This window comes from Nicotiana tabacum, chromosome 2 (genome assembly GCF_000715075.1).
Source record: "Nicotiana tabacum cultivar K326 chromosome 2, ASM71507v2, whole genome shotgun sequence".
Taxonomy (NCBI): Eukaryota; Viridiplantae; Streptophyta; class Magnoliopsida; order Solanales; family Solanaceae; genus Nicotiana; species Nicotiana tabacum.
Genome location: NC_134081.1, coordinates 2,513,836 through 2,524,511, shown reverse-complemented (window position 1 = coordinate 2,524,511; position 10,676 = coordinate 2,513,836). Strand labels below are relative to the sequence as shown.

Here is a 10,676-nt window from a genome sequence, read left to right as displayed (position 1 = left end):
AATTTCAGGCCAATCAGAGTGCGTCAAAGAAATTCTACAAAATCAGCATGTACTGATACACACAAAAAAGTAGATATAATCACAAATTCATGTTTCTTGTCTCTGAAATGCCATAAAATGATCCCGGAGTCATAGTGAAGCAATGAGTATTGATCACTAGATTATTTTCTGTGGACCAACTAAATTTCAGGCCAATAGGAGTCCATCAATAAAATTCTCAAGATTTAGTATGTACTAATACATACAAAAAAGTTGATATAATCATAAATTCATGTTGCATGACCACAAAAAGCCATAAAATAAACTCGAAATTCATGGCGAAGCAATTAGTATTAGTCACTAGGCCGTTTTTCATGGACCTATAAAATTTCATACCAACCGGAGTTCGTAAAAATATTTACCAAATCAGCATATAGTAATACACACGAAAAGTGGATATAATCACAATATCGTATTGCATGACCATAAAACACTATAAAATGAACCCAAAAGTCATGGTGAAGTGAAGAGTATTGATTATCAAGTCATTTTCTATGGACCTACAAAAATTCAGGCCAATTGGAGTCCGTCAAAAAAAATTCTACAGAATCAGCATATACCAAATACACATTAAAAAGTGAATATAGGCCCAAATATTTGTGTTGCATGACCCCATAATACCAAAAAATAAATCCAAAAATCATAGCGAAGCGATGAGAATTGATCACTAGGCCGTTTCCTATGGAGCTACGAAGTTTCAGGCTAATCGGAGTCATTCAAAAAAATTCAATAGAATCAGCATGTACTAATACATACGAAAAAATGGATATAATCACAAATTTGTGTTGCATGACCTGAAAACGCCAGAAAATGAACCCAAATCATGAGAAAGCAATGAGTATTGGTCGTTAGATTGTTTTTTATGGACCAACGAAATTTCAAAGCAATTGGAGTCCGTCAAAGAAATATACGAAATTAGCATATTTACCCACGAAAATTACAAATTCGTATTTCATGACCATAAAACGCCATAAATTGAAATGGCAAAGCAATAGATTGGTCACTAAATCATTTTCTATGGACCTACTAAAATTCACGTCAATCGGAGTTCGTCAAAAAATTCTACAACATGTACTAATACACATGAAAAAAGTGAATATAATTACAAATTCGTGTTGCATGATCCAAAACACTAAAAAATTAAACCCGAAAGTCATCGTGATGCGATGAGTATTGGCCACTAGGTTGTTTCCTATGTACCTAAGAAAAACCAGGCTAATAGGAGTACGTGTAAGAAATTGTACAAAAATCCGCATGAACTAATACATACGAAAAAGTGGATATAATTACAAGTTCATATTGCATGACCTAAAACATCAAAAAATAAACACAAAAATTATGGCGAAGCGATGAGTATTGATTACTAGGTCATTTTCTATGGACATACGAAATTTCAGCGCTATCGCCTCTCATTAAATTGATGCATCAATCTTAGGAAAACTCGATAGACACATAAATGAAAATAGGAGTACAGTAAGGAAAAATCCCAGAAGATTATCCATGCAGATTATTGATCTCCAAAGGGCTAATTATTTTTTTAATCATGAAAATGATGCTGAAAGCGAAGGGTAACCCCCTCCCCCCCTCCCCCCCCCCCACAAACCCTCGAAAAAAGAAAGTAAAGAGTAGAAATAGACCAACTTGCTCTGATCTCGTGGGCGTTTGTTCTTGTTCGGCTCTCTGCAAATACTATACAGAACATAAACCACTCAAAGCATGCCATTTTTTTCAGATTAATTTATAAAGATTTCTAATTTTTATGCACTGATGTAATGAATTATTTTAAAACTATATTACATCAATGCTATTGTTCTCTAACAAGCATGCTGTTCACTTGTAAGTTATGGTATATGTGTCTGTTAAAACATGTGAATAATTGATTTAGTAAAATCTTTTACAATGTAACTATAATCCTATTATCTAAAAAGTACCACCTTTCTTTGTTTGTATAATATTCACCAACTTATATATATGTTGTCGGCCAAAGACTTGGTCTTATAATTGAGACATAAAACAAATCTAGAGGGTGTTTGGTTAAGTTTAAAAGTTGTTCAAATTGGCTTATAAATACCTTTTGGCTTATCTACACGTTTGGTAAATACACAAAATGCTTATAAGACAAGTACTTATAAGCTAAAATCAGTCATAAGTCATATGCCGGTCACCCCCAACTTATGACTTTTCAGCTTATAAGCACTTTTAGTTTGACCAAGACTTTTACTAGTTTATCCTTAATCATATTTTTTAATTTACAAAATATTTTTCCCAAAATAAATTTTCTAACTTTCTTTTCATTTCATATTCCTTGTTCATCCATTTCTTTATAAATAATTTTTTTAATTTATAATCTTTTCTAAAGTTTTTAAGGATATTTTAGTCATTTTACTAAAAAAATAATTTATCAGCACTTTTTACCAAACACAACAACTGCTTATTATCAGTTTTCAACACACTTATCCAAACACGTAAATACTTATTTAAAAAAGCAGTTTTAGCACTTAAAAATATTTTTCAACACTTCAAACTTATCAGTTATTTACAATCAGCTAATCAATCAGCTAATCCAAACGAGCGCTTAGTGAATCCTACTGTGTCTATATATACGTGGACTAATTTGACGTGTTTTGATTTGCTGATTGTTAGTATTGTGCTTAATTATGTTTTAATCTCACTTAGATAAGTAAATTGTGATGCAATTATTAGGATATTCAGCCAAGTGCATGTATATGCCTTTGTCATTAGAGGTTAGTTTAGATTTTAATAAAGCATGTTCAACTAACTATTGCATTCTCTTCCGATCCCCTCCAAATCTCTAAGACTCTCCTCTGTTGACACAGGCCTGTCACGGCCGATCTCGGGCCATAGTATCCTGCCACGACCAACGTCGTGCCATTAATATAGGTATGCCACTGCCGACCTCAGGCCATAGTTGCCTGCTATGGCAGATTGTGTGCTATAGTGGCCTGCCAATAACAATTTTATTTTAATTTCCCGCCAGTTGTTCGGTACCCACAGGCTCCGATTAAATTCGGATTTTAATCGGAAAGTTTCATATTGCGGGTTAAAGCAGATCTTAACAAAACACGACTTCATACTCATGGTTCGAATTTCGAACCTCTAATTAAAGATTAAAGAGTAATTACCACTCAACCACAACCCTTGATGATAACTACGTTAACAATGTATACACACACAACTACACAAGATCTTAATTAAGTAACTATGGTAAGGAAGTTGTAAATGAATCTTGGGTCCTAGCTCTAGCCATTTTTCTTTCTTGAATATACTTCAAACGAGTATTATAATGAGGGTACCAAAGAGGCAGTAGGCAGTACAATTGCAGAGGGAGTACATTGAGTCAACTGGCTTATATCTATGCAGTGGCAGAACAAAGCTAATTAATGATAGATAGGAAGAAAACAATGGTGCACAATGCATGCTCGCAATAAAAAGCTGCCGCCCCAAAAAGACTTCTGACTCTATGTTTTTTCTTTTCTTTTTAACTTGGTTTATATCAAAGTAAAAGTTCATAAGCATTCTACAATTTCAACTATACAAGAGATGGTGAAAAACTAGAAGGACTATTTTGTTGCTTAGAAGCAACATATCACTATTCACATATTTATTTTAGAAAATGTGCTATGATCCAGGTTTTGAGTAAATATCCTACATTCGCCGCCCCGAAAAGAGAAAAGAAACACATGCGTCTATCAATTATAATTAGATAGATGTGAAGATTCATTTCATGTAGTCGTGAGGTGGGTCAATAGTTAGAGAAGAAGAAACTATATATTGAATAAGCAGTAATTGCTGATTAGAGAATGTATGGGCGAAAAACTTCATGTCATATGTTGAACAGGCCAACATATAACATGAGGGCTGCCACGTGTCGACGATATGACCTGTAAATCTGATTTAAAAATATCGATGTTACGTGAAGATGGCAGGTCGTCAATGAGGTCGAGGTGGCCAGATAAAAATAAACGACTTTTTCTAAAAATCAAAACGCATAAACTCAAAATTCCGAATACACTTCGTTAATGATCATATGATGTATACGAAGGTGGGAAGTTTCTTTAAGCAAACAACGTTAATTATATGAGTGAATGGTGGATGTTGCTCTTTGTTGAGTGCTAACTGCTTATTACTTATTAATTAGTGGTCCATGATTAATTATAATTAAAGTATATGGTCAAGTGATTCGATGTTTAATAAGTACTATTATTTACTACTAGTTGTTAACATTTGGCTCATCTAAGGGGAAAAGGAGATACGAAAGCATTCTTTTGAATTTGGTGCTCGAGAACTAAAACGTGAATTAAATAGATAAGATCAACAAACTAATAATTAATTCATTTTAATTGTTCTTTTAATAAAAGGAAGCCACCCAAAAAGGAAACTATTATGGCTTGGTTGGCGAAAATGATTCCATTTAGAGCTCTATGAGTAAAGAAATAACTTGCCACCATTATTCTAAAAATTCGAGCCGATACATTTTATATATTAATAATTTGCAATTACTTAATTGTTTCTTTTAAATAAAAAAAATGGGAACTCCGTAATTTATGTTTCCTCCGCAATAACATCATTAAACAAAGAAACTACTGACTCATCTATCATTTGAAAATTAGTTAGAACTTTGGGTAAATGTAAACCAGATAGTTTACCATTCAACTTCAGAAATTATAGAATAGAAAAAGGATGAAATTTTACCGTTATACAGTGCAAGAACGGAGTGGCGTCCCCGTTCCGATGCTGTTATTTAAATAGAGTTTAACCTATGTACAGTTATACACAGTGGAAGAGCTACAATAAGCACCAACAAGGATTATTATGCGAGAAGTACTCTTTTATCCTTAACTTGAGGTCTCGGGTTTAAGTCTTAGACTCCTGGGTATTAATTCACTTTTGTTAAGGAGCATTTTACCCCTCAATATAGAATTTTTTGGCACGAATCAAAATTTAGTCGAGTCTCAATGTGAGTACCGCACATCATGAAAAATCAAAATAACAAAAAAGAGCTACAATTAGCAAAATGTAGTCAGTTAAACATCTTTGTCAAAAAATAGTAGTGTCTATATATGTAATTTTCTTTTTTTATACCATCATGTTAAGATGATCTACGAACAAACAATTGTCTGTCGTAATTTTGATTTGATAACTTAAAAATAAATTAGTTTATTACTATAATTTATTTTTAAAAATATTGATAGTATAAAACTTTTAATATTAACAGTGTATAATTCCATTAAAATGACGGTGCGAAATGCAGTATGGCCATCCATTCTGAGCTCTTACTTATAAGTCAAACGGAAAATAAAAGGGGACAATATCTATATCATTGGCTCATAATTCAGGTTAATTTGTCTACCTAGGAAAACATCCAATTTCAAATATACACCACAAGACAATATAATCTACGTACGTAGGATTGCTGTTCATCATTTACCATATCTTTGATTTATGATCTTGTCGACAATATATCTCCTTCTCTACATTAGCTTGGAGCCCACCTAATGACTAAATGAAATGAACCATCACAAATTTGTTTCACTCACAAGCTTGGAGTAACAGTAAAGTTATTTCCGTATGACTTATATATCTTGTTTCGAGTCATGGAAGTAGTCACTAGTACTTGAATTAAGATAGACTGTTTACATCACACTTCTGAGGATACGACTCTTCCTCGGATCCTGCATGAATACGAAATATTTTGCGCATCGAGTTGTCCTTTAATTTACGACGTTCATATGCGTGTCTAATTTAATTTTATTGGGGATGAGGAGGGGGTGGTTCAGATTTATTTGTCGAATATAAGTTTCCATCTTATAAAATACTGTAACAATTTTACAAGTAAACAAACACGTCTTTCAGAAATTGGTAGTGGATTTTGTGATATGTATATAATTTCCAACTTAATTTTGAAACCCACATTTAGTTACCGTTCAGTCTTGCAAGATCCAAAGTCAATATTAATCTTTTTTCTACGAGGGAAAACTCTAAGAAAAATGTAAAAGACAAAAAATCTTATGCTCAATTATTGAGAAAAAACAACAAAAGACTATCAAAATCAAGGGTGTAATAGGCGATAAGAGGTCCTAAATTGAAGTATGATTAACTTCTAGAAAAAGTGATATTTTTTGTTAGAATATGTGCAAAATAAGTACACGGCAGTTTATTTATAACAGTTGAATTTAAAACTTTTGAATATAAACCTTTTTTTCCTTTTGACAATTAGCTGTTGACTCAACAGCAAGATTTTGTTACTAATAGTTCTACTTTAGTATTATAAAAATAAAAAAATAAAAAAAAAACAAAAAAAAAACTAGTTATAACCACAGCCATTTATTCTTAACAAGAGGTTAGTGATGGTCATTAACAATCCATCACCTAAAATGCTTGCCCCTCAACAAACATTTCTTCGATCTAATGGTATAGGTTGCCAAATATACCGGAGCGGAGCTAGTGTGCACGTTACTACTTCGGCCGAATTCAGTAACTTTTGTTTAAACCCTGTATTTTTTAATATATTGACTATGTACAAATTTTTAATTTAAAACCCTATAACTAAAAAGGAGTAGAAATTCGGCTGAACGCAGTAATTTTAGTCCAAACTCTATATTTTCTTAACAAATCCATTGATTATATATAAATATTTAATTTAAAACCTAGTAACTAAAAGGGACAAGATTAATACAGAAAATTTATACTAGTTGTTTATCTGTAAATTAATTAGCTAGCAAAATTGCCACGTTAAGTAACATGCTTTATCTTAACTAATTGTAATTGCTTGCTAACATGACGAACTTCAATTTGCCAGACACTTATGTACACTTAATTAAACATGATTTAGATTAACTAATCAAAGACTAAACTGACGACTGATGACGACAAAGATTTAAAATTGAATTTGTCAAAGCCTAAAACTACAGAAACTGATGAAGACTAAATGGAACATAATACAAAATCTTTACGTTATGGGGTTAAGCATAGAGAAATAGTCACCAATAGTACGATTTATTTGATAGTAGGCTATATTTATGTAATTTAGACACTATTTATACTCTAATTTAATCGCACTTTATTGATATTTGAATGCTAAAAGATAACAAAATGCTCTAATTAATAATTTTATGCTTTGCAGGAGCCACTCCGAGCTAGGAGGAAGCTAAAGAGTGTTTTGGAGTCAATATGGAGTGTGGAAGGCCAATCGAAGGTTGGCCCGGTCGAAAAGGAGCGAGAAAAGCAAGCGGGGAGGTCCCCTCCAGGTGCGTGGCAGCAGAGTTGACCACGAATTGGACCGCGCACTGGAGGCAGAACACTGGCTGAAATCCGCGGCCGGATCCGCGGTCGAATCCGCGGATGAGCGGACGGAGGCCAACAATTCAGGGGTAATTATGTAATTTCTAAGACGACTAACCTAAACCTATATGAAGCCTAATTCGCCCAAAAGGAAAGAGAGCTGTTTTTTGGGAGATTTTGGAGGCAAGAACAAGAGAGAGAAGACGGAGAATTTCCTAAGAGTTTTCATCTTCTTCTTCTTACTTCCATTGTTGATTATGAATTATTATATTGAATTTTTATCCATTAGTATGAGTAGCTAAACCCATCATCTAGGGTTGATGGAACCAATTGTTGGATGAAGTCTTGACTATGTTTAAATATAATTGAGACGTTCTTATTCTATGATTGTTCAACTATGTGTTGTGTTGTGATTAATTAAAAGGGCCCTTGATTAATCGTGTCTAGTATCTTATGTTGCTTGAGAAAGAACACTTGGTTAGATTGTTGTTGAATAACACCACTTTCGGGTAAGTTAAGAGATTAATTACTTGAATTTAAAAGCAAGGTTAGAGATAACGAAGCTTTGGTGAGATAATTCTGAGTTGCATAAATTGTTAACTAGAGTAGTTCGAGAGAATGCTTCTAGTAAATTATCATAATTGATCGAGAGATAATTACGGTAGCCCGTAACTCATAATCCTCATAGAGTATTACGGCGAGATTATAGCTAACATATCAGGAATTAGTCCGGCAATTGGGGAAATCAATAGCCCTAGATCCTTTTACCTTTGAATTCAACCTTATTCTTGATTATTGCTAATTTTGTTGTCATTTTTCATTAGATAAATAAATTCCACTTATGCTCTATTAAAATTCTTGCATCCGAAAATTGTCTGAGTTTATCATTAGCATTGTTAAAAGTTGTAGTATATAGGTTAATTCCCTGTGGGATTCGACTCCGGACTTGAACCGGATTATATTTGCAGCGACCGTTTAGTCCTTTTTACAAGGCATAGTTGGGCGTGATAAAATTTTGGCGCCGTTGCCGGGGAACTAATGGTGTTATTTATTACAACTTAGAAGAATTTTTAGGATTCTTAGTTTAGATCAATTCCCTACGGTGTTAAAAATTTTCCATTGAAATTCTCACGTTTGAACTCTTCTGTGACTCAGGTGTATGCCTAGAAGCTCTCTGAGGACTGGTGAACTTTTTGAAAGACTCTCAGACCCCGAGAAAGCATTCAGGGCATTGAATCGGGCCAACAAGAAGAACAAACAACTAAAACAAAAAGACCAACTCGAAGGTGAAATGGACAACGTAGACGACATCAACATAAACAATCAGAATGATCGTGTTGACCCAAACAATGGAGTGGTGGCACCTCTTGTGTCGGAAGCTACTCTTTATGATTGGGCACATCCAACTGCTGATAACCTAGTCACCGCCATTGCTGTTCCTCAGATACAAGCGGAGATATTCCAGATTACCAACAACATGCTACACCTGTTGCAGAATAAGGGACTGTTCTTCGGGTCATACATCGAAGACCCACAACAACATCTGAATAACTTCTTATCAATTTGTGTGACTCAAAGACAGCCGAATGTGACTCCTGAAACAATTAAGCTATTACTGTTCCCATTCTCAGTGACTGGAGAGGCTCAAACTTGGCTTCTTTCGCTCCCAATAAACTCCATTGCTACTTGGGAAGAATTAGTCAAGTAGTTCTTAAACAAGTTTTATCCTCCTAACAAAATTGCAAGGCAAATTGATGAGATATTGCAATTCAAGCAGAAACCGACTAAGACCTTGTAAGAAACCTGGGAGAGGTTTAAGGGTATGCTAGTGAAGTGTCCACACCATGGCATTCCAGATCAGATGTTGGGACAAAGATTTTACATGGGTTTGGCAGACAGTTTGAAAGCCAATGTAGATGCTTCAGCTGGGGGTGCATTTTCGAGAAAAATGTTCACAGAATGCAAGATTCTTCTCGACAAGATGGCTCAAAATTCAGGCTGGATGACTAGATGTACGACACTTACACCAATAGTGCATTCTGTTGCTCTTGACCCAAACAATTCCAATGCAGAGAACATAGGCACTCTCATGACCCAGATGAGCTTACTGACAAAGAAAATTGATGAGATAAGTACAAAGCAAGTGCATATTATTGATACAACAAATGGAGGCTTGTGTACTCCTTGCATAAACTAGTCATATGTGTGCTCGTAGAGTGGAGAGGATGACAACCAGGGCTTCAGAGAGGACATGAATTATGTCAACAATTTCAGAGGTTAGAGGTAAGGTGGGCAGCAATGGGGACCAGGATCAAACCAGCAGTACAGACCAAACCAGCCACAACACAACCCCAATCCAGGAAGCGCACGACCACAAGGCCAAGTCGTGCCTTATCAAAGGCAACAAGGCTATAATCAGCAGCACCAGCAACAGTTGGCCTACCAACCACCTCATCAACAGCAGGACAACAACATGACATAAATCAGGGGCATGCTGCAATAACTCATTGGGACAAATGGTAAGATGCAAGAAAAGTTAGCAGCACATGATTCGGCAATCAAAGGCATTGAAACGCAATTGGGACAGCTGCCTATGGCCTTGAACAATCGCCCACAAGAAACATTGCCTGCAGATACAAATATTAACCCAAAGGAACAGAACCCAAATTAACAAATGGCAGTGAGTCTCGGGAATAGAAGAGATTTAGACAGAGAGCAAGAAGTTGCTTAATCTAGAAGAGAGAATATGCCAACTACTCCAGTTACATTAGAGGCAGATGAGTCAGCAGAGCTCACTGAGGTTGTAATTGAACAAGCACAGGTTGACAAGGGTAAGGAGAAGGAAGGTGAACAACTCCCAGAACAGGTGGTAGAAAAAGCTTCCAACAAAGAAAAGACACCAAGCAGTGGGCAGAGGTTGATTCCTGCACCATTCCCTCAGAGATTGGCAAAGCAAAAGAACGATGATCAATACAGGAAATTCATGGAAATGCTTCGACAAATTCAATTAAATATTCCATTGGATGCTTTGAGGGAAATGCTAGGGTATGCAAAAATGATGAAGGACCTGATGTCGCAAAAATTTGACTTCTAGGACCTGTCTACTGTAACTCTGACGCAGACCTGCAGCGCGGTAGTGACAAGACCTATGGCTCAAAAAGTGTCTGATCCAGGTAGTTTCATTATCCTATGCACCATTGGGAGTTATGCTTTTGTTAAAGCACTGTGTGACTTGGGGGATAGTATAAACTTGATGCCCTTGGCAATTTATACAAAACTGGCATTGGCAGAGCTAGACCGACCTCAATGTTGTTGCAACTGGCTGATCGCACAGT

General features: G+C 35.3%; 1 non-coding gene across 1 annotated transcript; it reads right to left on the bottom strand.

Annotated features, from left to right (window-relative positions):
- Window positions 1–9,085: 9,085 nt before the first annotated feature.
- LOC142174120 (small nucleolar RNA R71) lies at window positions 9,086–9,192 on the bottom strand. Its single transcript, XR_012703452.1, has one exon. It is a non-coding gene; the product is annotated as a small nucleolar RNA R71 (small nucleolar RNA).
- Window positions 9,193–10,676: the final 1,484 nt, after the last annotated feature.